This window comes from Chrysoperla carnea, chromosome 5, assembly GCF_905475395.1.
Source record: "Chrysoperla carnea chromosome 5, inChrCarn1.1, whole genome shotgun sequence".
Classification (NCBI taxonomy): domain Eukaryota; kingdom Metazoa; phylum Arthropoda; class Insecta; order Neuroptera; family Chrysopidae; genus Chrysoperla; species Chrysoperla carnea.
In genome coordinates, this window is record NC_058341.1 from 67,565,345 (window position 1) to 67,589,516 (window position 24,172).

General features: G+C 30.3%; 3 non-coding genes across 3 annotated transcripts; all 3 read left to right on the forward strand.

Moving 5' to 3' along the window:
• The first annotated feature begins 3,126 nt into the window (after positions 1-3,126).
• LOC123301903 lies at positions 3,127-3,338 on the forward strand. The gene has a single exon (XR_006535459.1). It is a non-coding gene; the product is annotated as a small nucleolar RNA U3 (small nucleolar RNA).
• Positions 3,339-4,622: 1,284 nt separating this feature from the next.
• LOC123301905 lies at positions 4,623-4,833 on the forward strand. Its single transcript, XR_006535461.1, has one exon. It is a non-coding gene; the product is annotated as a small nucleolar RNA U3 (small nucleolar RNA).
• A 3,197-nt stretch (positions 4,834-8,030) lies between these two features.
• LOC123301904 lies at positions 8,031-8,242 on the forward strand. The gene has a single exon (XR_006535460.1). It is a non-coding gene; the product is annotated as a small nucleolar RNA U3 (small nucleolar RNA).
• The last annotated feature ends 15,930 nt before the right edge of the window (positions 8,243-24,172 follow it).

A 24,172-nucleotide genomic window follows, 5' to 3' on the forward strand; every position in this document is an offset into this window, starting at 1 on the left:
AAGTTGTTTATTTTTTGATAACGAACATTTTTTACATTTAAACTTTTGTTCTATCTCTAACGGTTTACAAGATGGGTCCTATGGTCCCATAGGTCAAGACCCAATTGACCTGTGTTGCTCATTTTTGTTGCCCAACTCGACCTCACTTTTTACGTCCTGAGTACGCTGTAAAAATTTCAGCCTGATATCTTTTTTCGTTTTTGAGTTATCGTGTCCACAGACGGACGGACGGACGGACAACCGGAAATGGACTAATTAGGTGATTTTATGAACACCTATAGCAAAATTTTGTTCGTAGCATCAATATTTTTAAGTGTTACAAACTTGGGACTAAACTTAGTATACCTTGCATATTACATATATGCATGGTATAAAAACCTATTCACACATCCATACGTGTACATGCATTAGAATAATAAAATCATTGAAGAGAATACAAAAAGTGTGTATATGACCTATAGATGCCATATCAATCACTTCCAGATAAGTCTAATATTATTAATTCAGTAACTTTATACATTACAGTCTGCGTCAAATCCGGTAGTTCTGATTTTTAGCACACTTGTTAATGATGCTGGCCCAATGAATAATCCAAGTTTGTGACCCCGAGCGCCAAACGCAACTTTGCCAAAAATGGAAAAAAAAGTTGATTTTAACCCTAAAAGACAAGTTTTTGGTAGTACCTTTTCAGGAATTTTTAAAGCAGACTAAATTTACTAGAAATGTCTCTGTAGACAAAACTATTTCCGAGATAAAGCCTTTCAAAGTTGATCATTTTTACGAGCTTTGCAATTTTTTTGCAATATTCTGTAGTTCTGTATTGAAATTTCAGCTTTTCTCAGATTTACGAGGGTTTACAAAGAATCAGGGTAAAAATTCATTCAGAACGATGAAAATTATTGCAAAAAATTTCAAAGTTCGGAAAAATGAAAACCTTTAAAAGGCTTTACCTCGAAAACAATTGGGTGTACAGAGACAATTCTAGTCTCATATTGTAACAAATTTGAAATAAATTTCGATTTTTTGCCCCAATTTCCTAGATTTTTGTATTTTATAAATACGTAATACGATTACCAAGTAGTCATCATCAGTATGAATTAGCTAATCGTAATTACTCTTATGTTACTCGTTTCTAATTTGGTGGCGGACTGCTAAAAAATCGAAATTTATTTCGAAATATCCTATAGTTCTCATTTATTATTTTTGATAATATTTATAGTAACAATTTTGGTTCACTTAAAAACCATCTTGAAAAGTTACCATCAAAAACTAGTCCTTTAGGGTTGTAATCGTCAAAATCTGAACGAGCCGAAAGTTTCACGTTTTCAAAGTTTTTCCGATTTTTGACTAAGTTGCGTTCGGGGCTCGAGGTCACAAATTTTAATAATTCATTAGACCAACATCTAATAAATAATTCTGCAAAAAATCAGAACTATCGGATTTGATGCAAACTACTCCGTACTTTCAGACGACAAGGTTACTGAATTATGCGCGTTGTTCAATCAGTCAGTTTCTTCTCTTATATATATAGATAAGCGTAGCTTAAGAAATAAATTTAGGAAAACTAAATTTACTATTTTTTAAGTATAATTTTCTGTTTCCTCTTTCAAAACACTCCTATGCTAATTCTCGATTGAACATTCTAATGGAATCGATTAGGTACACATAAAACTCCTGTAACTGTGAAAATTTCAAATTGATTGGATAATAAATTTATCTAGAAGTTACCGTGCGATAAAACACATATGCATACACGTATGTACTTTTTATGAATGTTACCTCTGCAATGTAGACAACTTGTAAATATATTTTTGGTATATCTTTCGTTTTAGTTTATGAGGTGCAAAATTTCCAGGGTATCTGTTATATCGATGAAAACAATTAGGAAAGATGACAATCACTTTTGTAAAGAATAGTTGCATGGATTCCGTTTGACCCCAAGAGACGGGAAACAATTTTTTGTTGCAAAATTCACACACCATCTTCTTTTATATGATACAGTGATCATACCTTTATCGAATTGTAGAATTCAAAGTGCAATTCGAGGAAAAAGAAGAGAAAACAAACAATTGACTGTGTCATTTGTTGAAATACCTTGCATGTTTGCATTATTTTTAATAAATAAAAAGAGTTTAAAAAATCAACATAGTTTCGAAATTTTCAAAATATCTCCTAGAATTTTGTTGTTGTTGTTGTACAGGAATGTTACCCAAGACCACTAGTTGATGCAACCAGCAAATATACTCCCTATCTCTTATAGTTTTGGAGAAAATGGATACCAAAGTTTTGTCCAAATTTGCGCTTAATTGAGTAAACAGCGACGTTTAAGAAAAAGTGTTTCAAACAAAAATTGTTATTTTTTTATAAGGAATAACTTTTATATTTAAACTTTTGTTCTATCTCTAACGGTTTACAAGATAGATCCTTTTTCATTTGATTGAATGAGCAACAAATGCACCATTTAAAAATGGGCATATCTCGGTCAATTTTGAAGCTAGACAGTCCAAAAAAAAAAAAAAAATGTTCACAATTACTCAGCTAGAACTTTTATTTGAACATTTTTTTTATTTGATGCAGAATTTTTTTGTAATTTACAAAAAAACGGCAAACTTTCTTCAAATTTCGGATTTCTTTTGCTCGCAAAAGTTATGCACACCTTCCATTAAAATGATTGCCAGCTGGCTGAAATTCCTCGAACGCTATTTATGAATTCTATTTGATTAGCCTAGTAATATCAATATTGATTATAAACTCGGGACTAAACTTAGTATACCTTGATATATATTTCATATATACAGGAATTTCCAAGGATTGGAAACCCAGCTTGGCAATCACTTTTTTTCTATCAATAATATTTATATTAATTGAACTAATGGAATTCCAATTTCCGTAAAAAAAAATATCTACAGTATTTTAAATTCCAACAAAAATATAAGAAACAAGTCCTCAATGTAAAAATATTTGTTATACCGCATCTGTCTTTGTTTTTTGTCTTGCTGAACTAGTACTGTTATAATGCTTGTACTAGTTCTATCTTTTTTGTAACAATTTTATAATCTTATATCCTCTCACAAGTGGTATGATGAAGTTGTTTGTATATAATATTAGTAAGATGTACTTTAAATTAAGATCATACTTCACAGGATCATTTCTGTAGTGTGTCTTCACATTATCTCTACTCAATTGTAGAGTCAATGTAACCACGATGAGGAGAAGTAGTGTGGTTTTCTGAGCGTGAGGTAGATTCGATGTTTGACTCTAAGTGAAATTCGAATTAGCGATGATCGTTCAACCCATTTGTCTACAGATGGGTATGGAAACTGCACATGCTGAGTGGTCCTGATATTGAAATTAAGTATGAAACTAGTATTTAGAGAGCTGCATATGATTAACTAATAGTAATGGTTACCGTGTGATGATAGACGAATCATTTTAGATCAAAAAAGGTTAAAATGAAGAATTTTTTTGTACCTTAACCTATCGGGCCAGTTTTTTTACTTTATTATTCCCTGATTCCAAAAAATGGTTTTTAAAAAATGTTACGCCCGTCGGTATTTCGATATGTCTGTTACCAAGCTGGAGCCTTCAATTTTCAACCGATTTTTCTCAAACTCGGTACATGGGTTCAGTTTGGTCATAATTCCAGAAGATTTTTCATTTTTTCTTTAGACTCTTTTTCAAGGGTACTTCCCTCTAGGATAAAACAGGATTTTTGGGGTTTTCTCAAAAACGGCTCTAACGATTTCGATTAAACTAGGCACAAGGCTAAACCTTAAAGTGTTCCTAGGATTCGTATAAACCACATATCCGGGAAAATTCGAGAAGGTCCACACCCTAGGGAAAACCTTTCCAAATACAGGAAAATGGGATTTTCTAGGGAGAGGCTGAGGGGACAGCAGTGAAACTTCGTATCAGGGTTTATATCAACAAAGTCCTAGGTTCGATATAACTCTCTTCTGAGACCCCCCCCCCCTGTAGCCGTGGAGCTGGAGGAGATGAAATCGTCAAAAGTGGTCAAATCAACCGTACCCAAAATTGACCAAATATTATTTATAATGTCTTTTTAAGTAACTTTTGTAACTTGGTAATCTATGCTTACCCTCACCCTTACCAAACTACATCCTTCTAAATATTATATTAAATCCAATAAATACCTAAGCCTGTTCCTCATTACTTGTTTTTAAATAATTCTTACAATTGGCTGCTTTCAATAAAAATATTACAAGAATAATATATCAATTTTATAATATAATAAAGTCTTGTCCGATTCGGATCGTTTATTTTAAAATGTTCAGGAAGGTCCATATATCAAAATCTACATCTAACTTCTTGCCGCTAGAAAGTTTGGCCATTACTATGGGCCAAAAAAGCCCATTATTATAATAGGTAATTTTTGAAAATTTCAAAACCTTGAAAATATGCAAAAAATGGGCCAGATAGGTGCTCAATGTAAAAATATTTGTTTGCCTCTCTTTACTTTATTCGCTTTTTTACTTTATTAGCTGTTGCAAAACTTTTACTAGTTCTATCTTTTTTTGTAAAGATTTTATATTCTTATATCCTCTCACAAGTGGTATGATGAAGTTGTTTGTATATAATATTATTAAAATGTACATTAAATTAAGATCATACTTCACAGGATCATTTCTGTAGTGTGTCTTCACATTATCTCTACTCAATTGTAGAGTCAATGGAATCACGATGAGGAGAAGTAGTGTGGTTTTCTGAGCGTGAGGTAGATTCGATGTTTGACTCTAAGTGAAATTCGACTCAGCGATGATCGTTCAACCATTTGTTTACAGATGGGTATGGAAACTACACATGCTGAGTGGTCCTGATATTGAAATTAAGCACGAAACTAGTATTTTGAGACCTGTCCATGTGATTTACTCTGATAATCATGGTAACCGTGTACTGAGCCTTTAATATTGCAAAAGGTTTATGTCACAAGTCTCCATGTAAGTCTCCTGGAATATCTACGCGTGAAATCCCCTCCCCAGGGGGGAGATTTTATAAATTGTCACTAAGTGATGGTTCTGTCTGCTTGTTTGATAATTCAATAGATGTAATTCACAGTCATCCTGCAAAGTTTGAGCCCAAAAAGTCGTCCCAACTCGGAGTTATGCCGAAAAACCCGAAAATGTCGAAACGCAGTATACAAATTTGAGGTGATGGTTCTGAAACTGTGTAAAACTTGTTTGGTTGTGTTAAGGATGTCCAAAGGATGAGTTTCCACGATCGTCTCGTGTTTTTGCTAGAAAATGAAAACTACCTAATTAAAATGTCTGCTTTTTTTTCCTGTACTCATATGTATTACAAACACAAAAAACCAACCAGCAGAAACTTCGAGCAAAAAATAAATTTTGTACTTAACAACAAGAAAAAAAAATTCTTTTAGCGCCCAATTCAAAATTCATCTTATTGATGTATTTGCATACTAAACGTTGAGCCTAGGGCAGGTTATTTCCAAAATAAACACATTCAATGTTTCTATAGTAAAATTGAACCCCCCGAGCACGTCTGCCCCATTCCCACGCCGTCTACTTTATATTTTTGAGCAATCTTAAATGCAAGTTAACATTATTTTTTAACGTTTTTTAATTTGTTTTAAAGGTCAATTTTCATAAAATAGTAAATATACATTTGTTTATACATATATACGCGTTTACTTTTTATTAAAAACTAAAAAATTAGAATGAATAGAACAAAGTGTTTTGAGAGAAAAAAATATTTACTAGATATTTTATAAAACCGTAACTATTAGTAGTTCTGTATCAAATATTCTTTCTAAGATAATTGATTTTGTAAAAAAATCTTATATACTTTTTAAATAATTCAATTTTCTATCTTCAGTGATTTTTCCCCCGACTATTTCTGAAGGTTCGAACTTCAAGTATATAGCTTCATTACTATTAATTCAAATATTTCGCACATTTTCGATTTATAAAGAAGCATTCGTATCAAACCGCTTGTGAGATATCATACTGTTACGACGTAAATGCGTCTATCGTGTGTAACTGCTTTTAGATCGATCGCTCCTACAGTATTAACCTACATTTATATATATATTACTGTATTCGTTAGTTACTAAACTGTCAAAGTTTCAACACTAGTGACTTTCACGCTATCAGTTTGTTTGGAACCAGACATGCTTTCATGTTCAGAAATGGTAGACAGTGAAATGCATATTCGGAGGGTATCACTCATGTGTTGAAGGTGAGATCAACTTGGTCTTTTTACCGAACGTACGTTACCCAAGATGGAGCAAGCGTAATTAGTTTTGTTTAAAATGTGGAAACATCATCTCTAAACATCTGATTCAAGGTCTGATTATATTTTTTAATTTCGTTATGGTTGTGATCGCCTGGTTCGCGTGTTGTTAAAACACGAAGCATTTCTTCCTTTTTTTAACCTAAAATAATTTAGCCACGTTTTGTAAAACAGAACATGCTGTATCCAGGGAAATCTCACATTTCTTTGAACAAAATGCGATATTCATGCTCGAGGTTCATATTAAAAATTATCGCGTTTAAATATATAAATATAGGAATTTAAAAGGCTACATGAATAAATTTAATGTATTAATATTTTGTTCGATGTTTTGTAGTTGAGTAGGGTAAACTTATTCATAATGTACGAGCGCTATCGTATTTAAATAAATTTTATTAGTTGTTCATATTTTAATGTGAAAAGTTCTTTGGCTTTTCGGTTATTTTTTTTAGTTAATATAAATATCGTAACATTTAAAAATTTCAATTGTTTAATTTTAGTGCTAAGTTTAGTAGTTCGTTAAAAGATTGCTTTGGCTAGTTTTTAGTTCATATAAATATTGTAGCAGTAAAAATTCCAATTCTTATTTTTAGTGTTAATTTAATAGCTCGTTGATAGTTTGTTTTAGCCTAATGTTTTTGTTAATATAAATATCGTAACATTTAAAAATTTCAAATGTTTAATTTTAGTGCTAAGTTTAGTAGTTCGTTAAAAAATTGCTTAGGCTAGTTTTTAGTTCATATAAATATTGTAGCAGTAAAAATTCCAATTCTTATTTTTAGTGTTAATCTAATAGCTCGTTGATAGTTTGTTTTAGCCTAATGTTTTTGTTAATATAAATATCGTAACGTTGAAAAGGTTACAATGGTTAACCGTTAGCTCCGATTGTAAAAGTTAGTGGTTAAATTTTAGATTAATTAACTGTCAAGATAAATATCGTGACAGTTAGGTCAAGTTTTGATAACAAAAAATGTTTCATTGAAAAAAGCAAAAATATAATATTTGGATGTATGTATTGATACTGTTAAAAATTGCTATCAGTTGTTAAATTTGTTATTCTTGTACGTGGTAACTAACTTATATTGATTGTATAATAAATGTCAAATTCGTTACATTTAGTTATTTCTTTGGACTGACCTTCGTTTACGTTGCAGGTATTTTGAAATACTAAAACCATAGTAATGCCCAGGGATTCCTGAACGGGAATTAGGTTGGCGGGTAATTCCTCTGGAAAAGGGTTGTTATCAACCCCTACTAGGGCCCATTTAAAGACCTATGCCCGTACGCTAAAGCTGCGCTAACTCTGCGAACCGTTTAACATGGTAATACCCGGTCTTAGAGTTCAAACGCTCTTCGTAATTTCGAATCAATAAATATCAATCAGATAACCCAATTTTGGTCTTAATTCCTTTTTGTTACAATACCGCTCGTATTCCCTTTTTAACCCCTAAGAGGGTAAACTTCCAAAAATCCCTTCTTTTGCTCCCTTACGTTACATGTGTACCAAATTTCATGCTTCCAAACCCAGCGGCTTCAACTGTGCGTTGATCGATCAGCTTCCATTCTTATATATATAAACAAGTATTAAATGTAAAATATTTGTTATTACTGTATCTGTCTTTGTCTTTGTCTACTAACTTGCTGTTATAATGCTTGTACTAGTTCTATCTTTTTTGTAACAATTTTATATTTTTATATCCTCTCACAAGTGGTATGATGAAGTTGTTTGTATATAATATTAGTAAAATGTACTTTAAATTAAGATCATACTTCACAGGATCATTTCTGTAGTGTGTCTTCACATTATCTCTACTCAATTGTAGAGTCAATGTAACCACGATGAGGAGAAGTAGTGTGGTTTCCTGAGCGTGAGGAAGATTCGACGTTTGACTTTAAGTCTAATTCGAATCAGCGATGATCGTTCAACACATTTGTCTACAGATGGGTATGGAAACTGCACATGCTGAGTGGTCCTGATATTGAAATTAAGTATGAAACTAGTATATAGAGAGCTGCACATATGATTTACTCTGATAATCATGGTTACCGTGTACTGAGCCTTTAATATTGCAAAAGGTATATGTCACAAGTCTCCATGTAAGTCTCCTGGATTATCTACGCGTGATATCATCCCCTCGCCAGGGGGAAGATTTGAAAAATTGTCACAAAGTGATGGTTCTGGAAACTGTCTGCTTGTTTGATAATTCATTAGATGTATTTCTGAACAGTCATCCTGCAAAGTTTGAGCTCAACTCGGAGTTATTTCGAAAAAACCGAAAATGTCGAAAGGCAGTACCTATACAAATTTGAGGTGATGGTTCTGAAACTGTGTAAAACTTGTTTGGTTGTGTTGAGGAAATCGAAAGGATGATGAAAATATGTGGGGCAGCCAGCAAGTGGTCAGGGATTTTTTTGGCAGCACTTTGAAAAACACGAATTTCCACGATTCGACGTTTGAACTCTATCCAAATTCGAGTCAACAATGATCGTTCACCCCATTTGTATATACACAGATCGGTATGGAAACTACAGATGCCGAGTGGTCCTATTATTATATATAAACACAAAACTAAGCAAGCTTGTGCCAGCGAGCATCAAACGCATTCTAGTAATAAATCCGATAAAAGGATCCCGGGCACAATACATTGATTTTTTGATTTCGGTAACATTTTTTTGAATACTACTTGATGGATTAAAGAAAGTACTTTTGATTATGCTGATCAAAAGTTCTTATAGACGCATCCTTCAAAAACTCTTCCCTTCTGAGCTTATTATATAGTTTTTCAAATAAAAGGTTATGCCCACATGATATAATGGGATTTTCTAGGGAGAGGCTGAGAGGACAGTAGTATAACTTCGTATCAGGGTTTATATCAACAAGGTCCTAGGTTTGATATAAGTTCTCTCTGGGACCCCTCCCCCTGGAGACGTGGAGCTGAAAGCGGTTAAATCGTCAAAAGTGGTCATTTTTTTTTTGAAATCTTTGGATTAACGTAGTTTTGATCATGCTGATCAAAAGTTCTTATGAACTCAACCCTCAAAAACCCTTCCCTTCAGCGCCCTTTTCCCTTTCCCGGAAGGGAGGAGGTTTTTGAAGGCTGATTTGATCGGCATCATTAAAACTACTTTAATCCATAGTTTTCACTAAATTTTAACTGAAATCAAAAATCACTGTATTGTGTACGGGGCCTTTTGCTACCAATAAATTTTGCTTTTGCTAACATTAAACGGAAGTCTCCAATAATGTCTTCACTTATTTTTGAACATCATTAAATATTCAAATAATGATAAGTTGCTTACTATCTGGTTAATCATGGATGGTGGAAATATTGATTCTACTATACATGAACGTTATCTTCAAATATTGCTATCTCATGGATAGAAATCTTTCAAGAAACTGAAGAGTGACATACTTATAACTAAGAAATTGATTGATTTGTATCTCCATTAAAAAGGTTTTAATAATATCAAAAAATAATCTATCTGTACTAATTATAAAGCTGGAGAGTTTGTTTGTTTGTTTGTTTGAACGCGCTAATCTCAGGAACCACTGGATCGATTTGAAAATTTTTTTCAGTGTTTGATAGTACATTTATCGAGGAAGGCTATAGGCTTTTTTATATTAGGGATCCTTTCTATGAGTCCAATAATGTAACCCAAGGTGTAAAAACCCGAAAAATCCTTATCTTTAAACGGCGTGCGCTGCGATATTTTATTTTAAATAAAAATAGAGCCAGAGATGTAAAGGCTATAACACGGTGGTCTTTATCAGTATTTATTTTTAAGTCCAGCGAAGCGGGTGGGTATGATGCTAGTGCTTAATATTATCGAAAGAACCAGAATCATAATTATCTTACTTTAATTAAGACATATACTAAACAAGTGAAAACAAACAATTGACAGAATTAATTGTTGAAATACCATGCATAGTCAGTGTTGATTTCTTTATCACATTACACATACATACATGTGACACATACATAACTGATACTCAAGTATGGTACATACTATAAAATTTCCACCTAATTGGCGCCCTCTCAAATGTTTCAAGCAAAAGTTGTTTATTTTTTGATAAGGAACATTTTTTACATTTAAACTTTTGTTCTATCTCTAACGGTTTACAAGATGGATCCTACGGACCAAAGACCCAATTGACCTATGATGCTCATTTACGAACTCGACCTCACTTTTTACGTCCTGAGTACGCTGTAAAAATTTCAGCTTGATATCTTTTTTCGTTTTTGAGTTATCGTGCCCACAGACTGATGGACAACCGGAAATGGACTAATTAGGTGATTCTATGAACACCTATAGCAAAATTTTGTGCTTGGCATTTTTATGCGTTACAAACTTGGGACTAAACTTAGTATACCTTGCATATTACATATATGCATGATATAAAAGATTACAATAGAAAGAGAAAAAAACCATAAAATATATTTAAAATGGAAATGTTCTTAATTTGTACGATTTGTAACAAAAAAATAAAGTAAAGTATTCTAAAAAAAACCTGATGGTATTATTCATCCAACACTAAAACGTTAGCAACATTAGTATTACAATACAATAGAATAGAATACATTATTATTATACATAAATATAATATAATCATACCCACAGTATTATATTATATGGATGATGGTGGTGTAACCTTCAAACATAGTTTGTAACAAGGGACGGTAGATCAGAGGGGTGATGAAGTGCGGGAGGTTACTATATACTGTAATACTGTATTGTGTATAGTAGTGGATACACCTTCATTTGTTGCTGGCCAGACACCTTGGCAACACAACAAACTAATACTTTTTAATCTATGATATGTTGTTATATGCAATACATCTACTATTATATTGAAAATCCTCTGTCATTTATAGCCCGTCAGCCTATAATCAAGCGAAACTTTTTTCCTGCTTATTGAGAATTGGTAAAAGAAAGTTATTTGCAATACGTCAAACAAAATTCCCCCCATTAAAGATTGATACTGGTACAACTACAAAATTAAATAAAATTTTAGCCATAATATATTCAAATTGGCCACCCTGAATACTCTTCTCTTGTGTTCAAAGAAATTCGTTACTTCTTGATAAATTGGTGGTTTCAGTACCAGTTTTGGTTTATGCTTCTTTTAGTGTTAGACTATCAAATATCCTGATGTTATTTGACTAATCAATCTTGCTAAGCTGATTTGGACACTTCTAGATAAAGATTGACTCTCAGACTTACAAGAAAAAACAAACTTGCAGTAAATAATGTTTTTATACAATTTTAACCAAATCTGAAATTGAAATAAACTCTTAATCTAAATTCCGTATTCTGACATTTACGAAAGAAATTTAGAAATGTTATCCTAGCTCTGGTAAATTTTGAGAATCAAGAATAATGTGTTCTGTATAAAAGACCATGTATGGTCGAGCTCAAAAGGTAAAGTCTGTTTGCTTATTGTATAGTTATGAATTAATTATATATTATATAAAGTGTACCATTTTAATCTATACTGGCTAATAGCTTTTTTGTATTTAATAAATCAAAAAATAACTTAAGCAAAAACTGCAAAGTTTAATGGGGACATCGTGTTCTGATATCAAATTCGACTTACAACATTTTTCGTCTAAACCATTATTTCGAAAATCGTTAGCTTTCGGAGAAAATGCGACTCAAAAATATGTCATTATTGCTTTAATGAAAGAAAACATACTGACTACGGAAAAGTTGTCAAGGATAATAGAGGACATTCACCCGCGTCCCTGACTTTTACCTATAATTGTCGATAAACTGTAATATCTTCCGAAAGCTAACGTTTTTCGAAAAAATGTTGTCGAACAAAAATTGTTCGAGTTTTATGAGGATCGACTTTCTAATTTAAAATGTTATTCTATCTGTTAGCCTTTAGAATTTAAATTGGCTATTAAAGCAACTCGAAGAACAAGATCCAATATGATGTCAGAACATGATGTATGTGCCCCATCAAACTCCACAAAATTTGTTTTAGTTATTTTTTGATTGGTGAATTTCAAATCGAGCTATTAGCCATTATAGATTAAAATAGTTTATTCTGTATCCATTCTACTCATTTTATTTCGCAAAATAGAGGGAATAAACCAATGAAAAAATGGCACCGCTAATGGTTTATGATTTAGTCTTATGTATTTTATTATTTAAATTTTAAAAAGTTCAATTATTCAGAAGATTATTCATAGTCTTGCTAAAACATTATCATTTCCTCTTTGCTCTTTTCGCCTCATTTCGCTTAAGAATTTGTATATAAAATTTAATTTATTTTGTAAAAAAAAAGTTGAATTTCATTGGCTACTTTACAACAGGATTCGTCGAATTTTTACCACGAATGTGTAGATACATCAACATTCAAAATCTAAAACAAATTAATATTTAACTCTTTTTAGTTGTGAAAATTGTGAATAGGTAATATTCAAATAAATTTTTCCCAAAACATCCAAAAATGTTTGAATTTTATAAACATATAAAATATAACGTTTACAAAAAAAATCACTTTTTACTCTACATTCCTAACAGGCTATAAAGAAATAATCCTTCTAAAAGAATGGTAAAGGCTTTGATTTTAGAGGAAATTGGGTTTTAACAAAAAAAAATTTTGTTACATAGATTTTAAAAATTAAAAATTTTTTATTTTCATAATATCAATTTTTCAACGAGTTTGCCGTTTCGTATGAATAGTATTTTAATCTCTACTTAGTGCTACCAACCGTGTAGATTGTAATATAAAAACTACATACATTATTATATAATAATAATTCTGCTTTTTTTTATTCTTTGTTTTCATATTTATTATTGTTTTATGTATTATTTTTTTGTAAACAATTAAATAATTAATAAATATTTCAAACAACAAAACTAAACATAAAATTTGATATAAATCAGCTGTTTAAAATCGGCCATTTTGAATAAACAATTAAATACAGATGAAGAGATATAAAATAAAGCATATTCTATCTTTATTTACTTCCGTGAAACTATAAAATAAAGAGAACGCATACTAAACACATATAATTCTCTTTGTTTAACATAATTTAATACTGTTTATAAAGTATTAAATATAATTTTTCACCTAAAAATATAATCTGAATTGACCATTTCGACGTTAATTTAAATTATTAGTTTTTTGAATATCCAAAAACAAGATATAAGATTGATTAAAATGATTATTAAGTTGAAATTTACTTGAAAAGATAAACGTTCTCTATGGTCAAATCAATTAGCATTCACTACAAACACATATTAAACTTTCTAATATAATTAATTTTTGTACAATATTAAAATGAATTAATTTAAAATGTACTTACAGCCAGCGACTGGTATCGCCGAATCCGTAAGAACAGTTTCAATGATATCTGATGTCATAATTTTTGATTTTTGTGTTGTTAAATTTGCATTTTTCGGCCAAGATGTTGTTAATTTATTAAACACCGAACTTAATTTACTATTTGATGTATTTGTCGAATCGTCTTCTGCCATTGTCAAAATAAAAAAGGAATTCTTAGGGGAAAATTAAAAAAAACAAACAAATAAAAACGAAAGATATAGTTTTATTTTAAACTGAAATTGTAGGGAAAAATAAAAATAAAATAAGAATGCATTAATTATTATTTTGTTATTTATTTAAAAAGATTAAAAAAATAAAGAGAACCAAGTTTAGAAACTATTATTTGTCGTCACTAGTCAACAGTGGTTAGTGATTATTATATGGAACCGGTAGATGATAACTCGGCAACAGGGAACATTATAACGAACAAAGAATCAGCTGATGATAGATATGTTCGAGCATACAGTATACAATCAATGATATATAGAAATTAGCGCATGCTTTTAACAAGATAAGTAGATTTTCCATTGATATTCGCAATCAGTTATTTTCTGAATAAGTAAATCATTGGATATCATTGATCAATTATAGAAAAATTTATTTTCTCATGCTAAATATTTCACTTGGCTTATACCAATCGAGATATTCCAAATTTTATGTTTTAGAACATGAACATCATTTTTATTCTCTTATTATATAAATAAGCTACTCTTAATATTTATTTATCTACGCCCGTGAGAAAAGAAGTACTTTTCTCAATCAGTATGCGTGGGAAAAATTGTTAATAACCGCCCTAGTGTGATAATGAGTTACTTTTTGAATTTTATATTTTTCTCAATAAGCCATGAAAATTTTTATCGTTTTATCGTTTTGTACGATATACGTGTGATAACGCATTATTAACGTACTTCTGTGATTGTCAAACTGGTGCTACTCGTTGTGCAAATTTCGCAGGCGTACTTAATAATGCTGTTATGCCATTAGTATCGTAAGTAGCTATTGTAAAATAAATATATTCGAATTCTAGGAAATGGCTTTAACGATTTTGCTTTGAACTTGAAATTTGGTATTTAATTAATATATTTTTTCCATCTCCATCTCTTACCATATTGAAGTAGCACCAGGTGTTGAATACACAAACATGACCAGACGATAAATTGGATTTTAATTATTCACCAAGGAAAATAATCTTAACGAAAAGCTTTTTAGAATACAAACTCTATTGCACTTTCCACAATTTATATGTGCTTCCTATTAAATTTTTAATAATCAATTACAGTCACTTTTTAAACAATGACGCATAGAACAGTTGATTTTCCTAATAAAAAGGTACAAAAAAAATATTTCGGCAAAATAAACACGTTTATTTGCCATAAAATGAAATTAAATTTTGAAATTTTTTATCCTTGCAGAAACGCTGTCAGCCATTTTGGTGACATAATATTGGTAAAAACAACAGTCGTGTATGTAATTATTATGTATAAATAAAGTTGATTGTAACATCACATAACCTTCAGTTACTATGAAAGCCATCAACAAACGCATATTATTTTTGCCTATATGATGTCACATCATGGCGGCTCGTGTTTTAGGTCACGTTATATGCAGATTAAAAATTAATTTAAAAATAATAAAACACTAATGTGCTTTTATGACTCCAAATCAGAGTATTTAAGTACATTAAGTACATAAATTTTAATTTTTATCAAATTTCATAATTTATTTTTCACTACCGAAAGTAGCCTATTGAAAAAGTTTGCGTATTTATAGGTTTCAGAAGTAACATGAAGTTGTTAATTTCAAAACGTAAAGATATAACAAAAATAATTTTGTTTTCGGGGTGAAAATAATGCCTTCTATCAGAAAATTTAAAAAAAAGTTATTTTTCATAATTATTTATACAGAACTTTACAAATAACTCTTATCAATGATGAGTCATAAAAATTTTATGGTAATTATAATGCTTATTTTTCATTTTCAGGAAAATTTATTGTATTATGTACATGAAGGTTACAGTATCAGTTTTAATAATATGTGGTTATAAAATTATTACCTTCATAATAATTAATTTCCAAAAATGAAATGATATCATCAGAGTCATAAAACTGACTTTTTTGCATTTTTTTGATTTTTTTGTTATTCTGTGATAATATTAGAAAATGCCTATAAATTTTATTAGATCTCGGTAACATTAAACGTACTTCTATTACTCACTTTACCTGATTTTTGCATTTTACCCTTTTACAACATTTAGAAGTAAGACTGAAGCTTCAATACAAGTAACCAAGCTTAGATGATATTTAAGGAGAATTGAAAAAAATACACTTGCACCAGGACTCGTACCCGAACCTTTTGGATTCATTCTAAGCTCCCTAGCCAGTTCGACCACACGAGCTTTATACACAGAGTGTAATTTTTCCAGCTCAACGAATTCTTTTAAAATTTGTTTGTCAACATTAACTTATTTATTATATATGTTTTTTTAATAGATATTGTATGCAATTTTTAACGTCAAAGCCTTTCGGTTATAATTGATGTTTAATCTGAAAAAAAGATGTTATATTTTCAATTTTGATCGGGGATATAGAAATCCCTTGTAGACATTAACGATAAATAAATAATAAATATCATTTAGTAGTTTCACTTGGTAGCTTACGTTTAAGTCTCAGCCTTAGAAAACTTTGTACAATATTTATCTTAAAGTCGATAAAAAAAAATTAGCATTAAAAACATTTATGAAGTATGAGCAACTAGAGTTAAATCGGATTTTTTATCGTATATTTGAAAAATACGAAGAAAGACTAAAATTTTAAAACCTTATGGAAATTTTCTTGATCAATGTTTACTTGAAGAGTCCATTACAAGCTCAAATTATTTAATTTTTATAGTTCTGCCATATTTTTAAAGATAAAATTATGAGGATTTGTTTTTACCATTTGACAATGAAAATATTAAAAAGTGTAGTACATTTCCTTTATACATAATTTTATTGTTAAGCTGTTGGAATCTCTCACGGATCGGTAAATGGCGATACAGTTATCGCATCCTTCAAACCTCTTTCGGTAAGTTTTGGTGAGGTTTGCTTAAATCGAAATATCTCTAAGAATGAAAATATAAATCTAAATATCTACATTGAAAACAAATATTTTTCTATAAAACGTTGCTCGAATACACATGAAATGTTGAAGACTAGTATGATTGGTCCACAATGCACCAATGTAGAGGGCTTAGCAACAGCCGTCAAAGTCAGCTGGAGTAGTCAATACTGTATTACGAACTATATTATATGGGCAAACCACCGGTATATAACCATCTCTTTTCCTATGTGTATGCTTTGTTTAAATTTAATCAAAAATTTTATGTATTTACATGTTAATTTGCAAATTTATCTTAATACATTCATTTGAAATCATATTTCGAATCATATTCAACAAATTTTAATGAAGATATATAAAATTTTCATTAAAATTATCTTAAAATTCTGAAAGTTTTGACACAAAGAAATGAGTGTAAGTGAGATAGTATAATAAACGTACGTCGAATTTAAGCGTATATATAACTTGCATTTCCATCGAATATCTTTGTTCAATAAGTGTGATTAAAATAAGATGGGGATACATATTAGAAATAATAAAAGTTTTTAATAACCATAAATTTAGATAAAAAAAGGCGAAACATGAAAAAAATTAGGGTGAATTTTTATGAAGAGAAATTATTATCCGTTATAAAAAAAAAACTAGTCATTATAATTATTTACATGAATATCAATTAATCATATTGGTAATTTGTTGTGAAGATACCTTGTAGACATAAAAATGACATTTAATAAAAAGTTTTATTATCGAAATTTGATAACAAACAAAGAACAATGTAATCTGTTTTCTATATTTACATACAAAGAAATATAAAAATAAATTTAACGACTGTTTTTTCAAAAAAAATGTTTATTTTGAGGCACTTATAATAGAAAGTAGGCATATTATATTAGGCTTAGTAAAAACGTTCCTAGATAGGTGGTGAATAGTAAATTTTAGTATTTCTGTTCTGTTTTGTTGGGATAACAAGATCCATTTTTGGCCTAATTCGACTAACATTATTAGGGTGATTCTATAAATGTTGGGCAACTCTATGTCTTCACAACTTTTCGTGTATATAATTAAATTAATTTTATTATTAATAATGATAATAAAAAGCTGAATAAAATTAATTATTTGTATTGACTTGCATAAATAAAATAATGAATCTAAAATCTTTCCTTATTAACTTCCCACTATAGGAAGTTATTGTAATGGGTCCGATTTTCGAAATCGAAATTTTCACCATATCTTTACATGGTTAGGACAAGGCATTAACACTAATTTGGAGAAGATGTATGTGTATGTGTGTGTGTGTGTTTTTGTATCAAAAACAATGTCACCACATCAAATTTCATCAAAATCGCACTATCCTTTCTTATGTTATGGAAATTATGGAACAAAAAGATTTCAAAATTGAAACTTTTCAAGCGTACAGAGCCAAAACGGAGCAACTTTTACTGGGACAAGTTTAGCTAAATCGAGTAATTTTGAGCTAAGCTATATGTGGTAGAGCGTTGTAAGGACCATTTTGAAACATCCTGTACATTTCATGGTAATCGTAATCCGTCAACAATAAACAGTACGGTGCATCCTTTTGGGATCAAATATTAAATTCCCCAGAAGTCTTTTTATATTACATTTCAATTCTATTCGTTATACATAATATCCCTTAGAGATTAAAAAAAAATTACTTATTTAATTCTAGAACATCTAAATATCAGATTACTTTTTAGACTCAAAATGTAAGAGCTATTTTATTTGTTATAAAATTTTCCAAAATTTATCTATTCTGAATATATTAAAATCAAATCGAATTTCTTGATGACATTATACATCTTAAAAGTCAAGTACTTGATCCCAAAGGAAGACATAAAAAATTATAGCAGTGTATTCTGTACAGTGTGTTTAAAAATTGATGTGCAACTTCATGTACATAAGTAGAGGAATAATTCCTTCCAATCAGGGCCATCTTCACCCCGGGGGTACAAGGTGTGCATGATACTCGGGATCTGGATCTTGGGTTATCCCAGCCAATCAGCTTGTACATACATACACACCATACGTAATTAATCAGTTTTGAAAAGAAAGTACTAGACCGCTCAAAATAACTGAAAAAAGTGATTTCATTACCTTATTCGAAGGTAAGAAAAAAACTAAAAAAGGGAAGGTTTGGGCATCTAGTTTCAGACCCTACTAACGCGCAGTCTTAAAAGTGCTGGGGTTGCGATAACTTAAGCTACATATGCATATCTCGGAAACTATCAACTTTATGAAATGAAGTTTCAAACAAAAATTATCGAAAATTTTTATCCTAAAAAAATGTAGAATCTAAAGTTGTGATATCTTCCACCATTTTCCCGAAAAATCGGAGAAAACGGCCAAATATATATATTTATATGCTAAATAACAACATCTTGAAACCAATTGATTTTTGTAATCAGTTTTGAGATTTGACCTATTTCTTCGAGTTTCCAAACCATTTGTTCGAAAATCGTCAGCTTTCGGAGGAAATGGAACTTAAGTTCCATTTAAAAATGGAATTTAATTAAAAATATATCATTATTGCATTTAACCGAAACAAAACACGCTAACTTCGAAAAAATGATTTAGCCAAAAGTTGTCAATGGCAATAGAGGACAATCGCCTGTGCCCATGACTTTGACCTGCAGTTATCGATAAATTTAAGCACATTTTCTTTCGATTAAATATGGCAAAAATGACATATTTTTAAGTTTGCACATGTTTAAAGAAAAATGTTTAGTTTTTTAATGAGTTTTTTTATGATTAACAATTTTTGTCTGAGCTATATTTTTGATAAAACTTGCCGTTTTTGAGAAAAATAAGAAAACGAAAATTTTAACCTTTGACCTTGAATAACTTTTGACACATTATTTCTACTGGTGTACTCAAGGTCTCTAGCAAAATACAGCTGTATCGGAATTGTTATTATTTGATCAATATTTTATGTTTATTTTGACCGGTGTATTTCCACAACCAAACAACCACACATAAATGTATCATGTGATTTGATGTGATTTTAAGAAAAAAAATAACATTTAATTAAAATTGAACAGAAAAAATTAGTTGGAACAACTTCAATTGATGTATTAATTAGAAAAAAATATATTAAATAATTATATTTTATTAGTCATTAATTATAGACTTCATGTTAAATCATTATATTAGCAGTAGAAACAGCTGATGGACGGACTGACGGACGGGTATACGTGGTGTTGTGTAAGACAAGAGGCAAGGAACGAGGGTAATGTTATAATTACAATGAGATGAAAAACACGTTGAAGAAGCAACTGTAGCAGTAGTTGTTTTGGTCATACAGGGCAGACTATTTTAATAAATTATGGCTAATAGTTGGATTTGTATTCAGCCAATCAAATAATAATAATAATAATAAAGGAGTTTACCCACCATTTTTCAGATATCCATCTATAACAGAAGCCATCCACCTCATTATTTTTAATCTTTATGTATTTTCACCTACATCCAAACATACATACAATTAAAGGGAGTCGGTTACTTCGTTCTTATCCAAGCGACGATAGTATGATAATCAATCTACGGCCCCATTAGATACAAATGATCAGAATGGCGCTGCCAGTATTTTAAGCTGCAACCAGTGGCGTAGCTCGCCTTGGAGGGGCCCCATATCAAAATTATTTGTGGGCCCAAATGAAGGGTGAAGATTTCTCACAAAAGAAACAAAATTGCTTTCATTAAATAAAAATAAATATTTATTGATTGATTATAAGTTATCACTTCCTCCTAGAAATTGAGCTAGCCAAAGAATTCAAATTAAATATACACTTTTCTTGCCTTTTTTCGGTATATTGATTTATTGAAACATGTATAGCTGAAGACGATTTCAGTTTTTCTATGCTAATGTAATTAATTAATGGCCCTTTAAGTGACATTGTGGATAACATTTGCTAATTTTTGCTTGCATATGTAAGGGGCCTCTGTCGCTCGGGGGCCCCGTATCATTGGTACGCCCCTGGCTGCAACTTACCAGTAAGTAGTCAAACGGTTAAAGGCGATTGCGTCTATACTCGCTCGGGTACGGAAACGGTTCATTATATTTTCTAATACAACAATCAAAAAACAACTTAAACAGTTCTTGGGTTGCTTAAATAGTCCATTTAGATCCTAAACGATAATAACAAGACTAACATTTTTCGAAAATCGTTAGCTTTTGGAAAAATATGTCATTATTGCATTTAATCCAACGAAAACACGGTAGCTACAAAAAAACGCTTTAGCCAAAAGTTGTCAAGGACAATAGAGGACATTGAGAGTATCCATGATTTTGGCCTGAAATTCTAGTTTCAAGGTCAATTGACTTTAATCATGAAATGATCTTGAAAATTTACCTGGGCTTAAAAGATTTACCCAAACGAATGACCTTTATTGTCCTTGATAACTCTTGTACAAACAAATTTTCTAAATATAGCGTATTTTCTTTCGATTGAATAATAATATTATATTTTTAAGCTACATTCCCTCCGAAAGCTAACGATTTTAAGAAAAATGTTTATACAGAGAATGCCAGTTTTTTTTATGAGGATCACCTTTCTTATTTAAAGTGTTATTCTTTGTCTTACCTTCTAGGGCCTAAATTGACTATTATTAAAGCAACCCGGAGAACTAGGTCAAATCTTATGTCAGAACACGATGCCTCCCATCAAACTCTACAACTATTTTATTATAGATTATTATAAATTGTAGATATTCGAATGGTCCACCTCGTTATCAAAGACGTGATTTCAACCGTAATTCCGCGTATTCATATTGCAGTATTTCAAATCAGTTATATTGTAAACTAGCTAAAAGTATAACTTTGTAATGGCTCGGGAATGGTATCATATAAAATAGATATTTCTAAAATAAAATTATACTTCAATTATTGACTAATATTTTTTTATTTAATTGTTCCTCAACAAACGTTAATTTCTTTAAAACATCAGGTTGTAAACCATGATCCATGTTATTATCCGCTGTGAAAATATTCAATTCATTTTTGATTTTAAATTTATGACAAATACAACAAAACCCATCTATATTAATTTGTAAATGAAACCAACGACGATGACATACATTACATACTTCAAAATTCAAATTCTTTTGAGCAATCTCAAAATTTTCTGCATACATTTTAAAATTAATATCATCTTGATAAAGATATAATTCTTCTTGATCTTGTTTTCGTCGTTTCCGATGATCACGCATTAATGATCGATTACGATCACGCTCTTTACGACCCATCAACGTCGTGGCATTTTATTGCTTTAATAACAATTAATTAATAACTATAAAATTATAATAACTATAATTAAAATTTTTTCATTACTTGTATTAATATCACTTAAATTTTTTAGTTATTCTACTGTAGAACTGCAAAAATTAATTGTCTATGTTTTGTTATCACGTTTTTTGTATTTTTCATTATGAAGCTTTTTAATACTTGAAAGAATCTACAGATGGCCACTCAATGAAAATTAATATTAAAATTGTACCAAAAAGTTATATTTTAACATAGATGATAAAATTGTTTTGTTTTTTAAACGAACAAAACAGTAAAAAAATTGGTTCATTTTTCAAGCTAGCAGGCTAGATCGAAAAAACTTCGTTCAGAAACTATTATTTAGTATTTTAATGAAATTTACAAACTTTAGGCGAAATTGGTCCAAAGGTTTCCGAGAAATTTTGACTATTTACTTTTGATTAAAGTTTGATACATTAATAAAATAGATATAAATAAGGGCGCCTAGCGACTCAATTGTGTGTAACGCGGGAAGTTTTGCTAATAGACTTCAAGCCCTTTAATGTAAGCGATAAAGAATAAAGACATCAAACAGAGGACATTGCATAGAAATTAAATACAATTATATGGTATATTTCTCAATAAGCTTATATGAATAAGAAATAAAAATTTCCACGCAAGTAAGACTAACAATTGGTTCTTTTTCCATTCATTAAAAATACTGGTCGGTACTTCAAACTGAATATATTTACTTTACATTAGTTTCCTAGAACAATTAAGTTTTCTTTCGATTATCTTAAATACTTGAATGTACACTGTTCATCAAAAGTATCGAACCACTTCGAAAAATTTAATTTTTACATCTTGCATATATGAAATATATATCAAGATATACAAATTTTAGTTTCAAGTTTGTAGCACTGAGAACTATTAATAACGATACGAACAAAATTTTGGTTTAGATGTTCATAATCATCACCTAATTAGTCCATTTCATCACGATAACTCAAATACGAAAGAAGATGTCAAGCTGAAATTTTTGTAGCGTGCTCAGGATGTAAAAAGTCCGACTTCGTAAATGAGCAACATAAGTCATTTAGGTCTTGGGTCCATCTTATAAACCGTAAGAACGTAAATAGAACATAAGTTTAAATATAAGAAATTATCCCTATCAAAAATAAACAACTTTTGTTTAAATCATTTTTTCTTAAGCATCTTTGGTTACCCGTGTTTACTCCAAAACTACACAAAATACCAGTTTGAAAATTTGTAGGTTGCTTTCAATAATAATTAGTCTATTGATTATAATTTCATACCAAATCTGTCCGTTAATAAAAAGGGGGACTAATCGAAATTTTTTCGAAATTGCATAAGGGCGGCCAGAGTGTCACCATTTTATTTGAGATAACTGTTTTTATTTTTTTAACCTTATCTAATTTATAAAACACTACACTGGTCTGGTATTTGAGACTGTGTATACCGGGTTTTTTAACAATTAACTCAATCAATTGCTTATTTTTAATTGTTTTTAACGAAATTTCAAGCAGATGTACGTCCCTGGAAATTATCGGCAAATGTCAACCACAGTTCAATCGAAAATTAATTTTGTTTAATCTTTCTGTAATTCTGTTATTCCCTTAGCTAATAGGAGCTGGTATTCCATAACCACCTGGCGAAGAATGGTCATCTCTCAAGAAAAGCCAAGATTTATGCGTATACAAGGCTGTTGTAAAGCTAGTAGCATTATACGGCAGTAAAACTTGGGAACTATTGGAAAGAAAAGAAAATGTTGACTTTCGAATGAAATTTTTTTAATAGAATTTTTGCCCCATTAATGATGGTGATCATCGGAGGCCTAGAAGGAACTTAAAAGCTGCAGCAAAACTAAGGTGAACTGAACATTATCGCGTTCATTAAACATGCAATATGTATAGACAGCAATTAAGTTCCTAAATAGATTAGACGAGGAAATTTAACAATTTACCACGAAAGTTTCTAAAGTAAGATGGATCGTGAGGCAGTTTTTTGCATTATTAGGTTTTAGAACGTATTTATAAACTTTGTGAACATTGCAAATTAAGAGGATAATTTTCCTCGTTTGTGCATTAAAAAATACATTTTTATACCATATATATATGAAATATACATATATAGTATATTAAGTTTAGTCCCGAGTTTGTAACGTTAAAAAATAATGATGCTAGGAAAAAA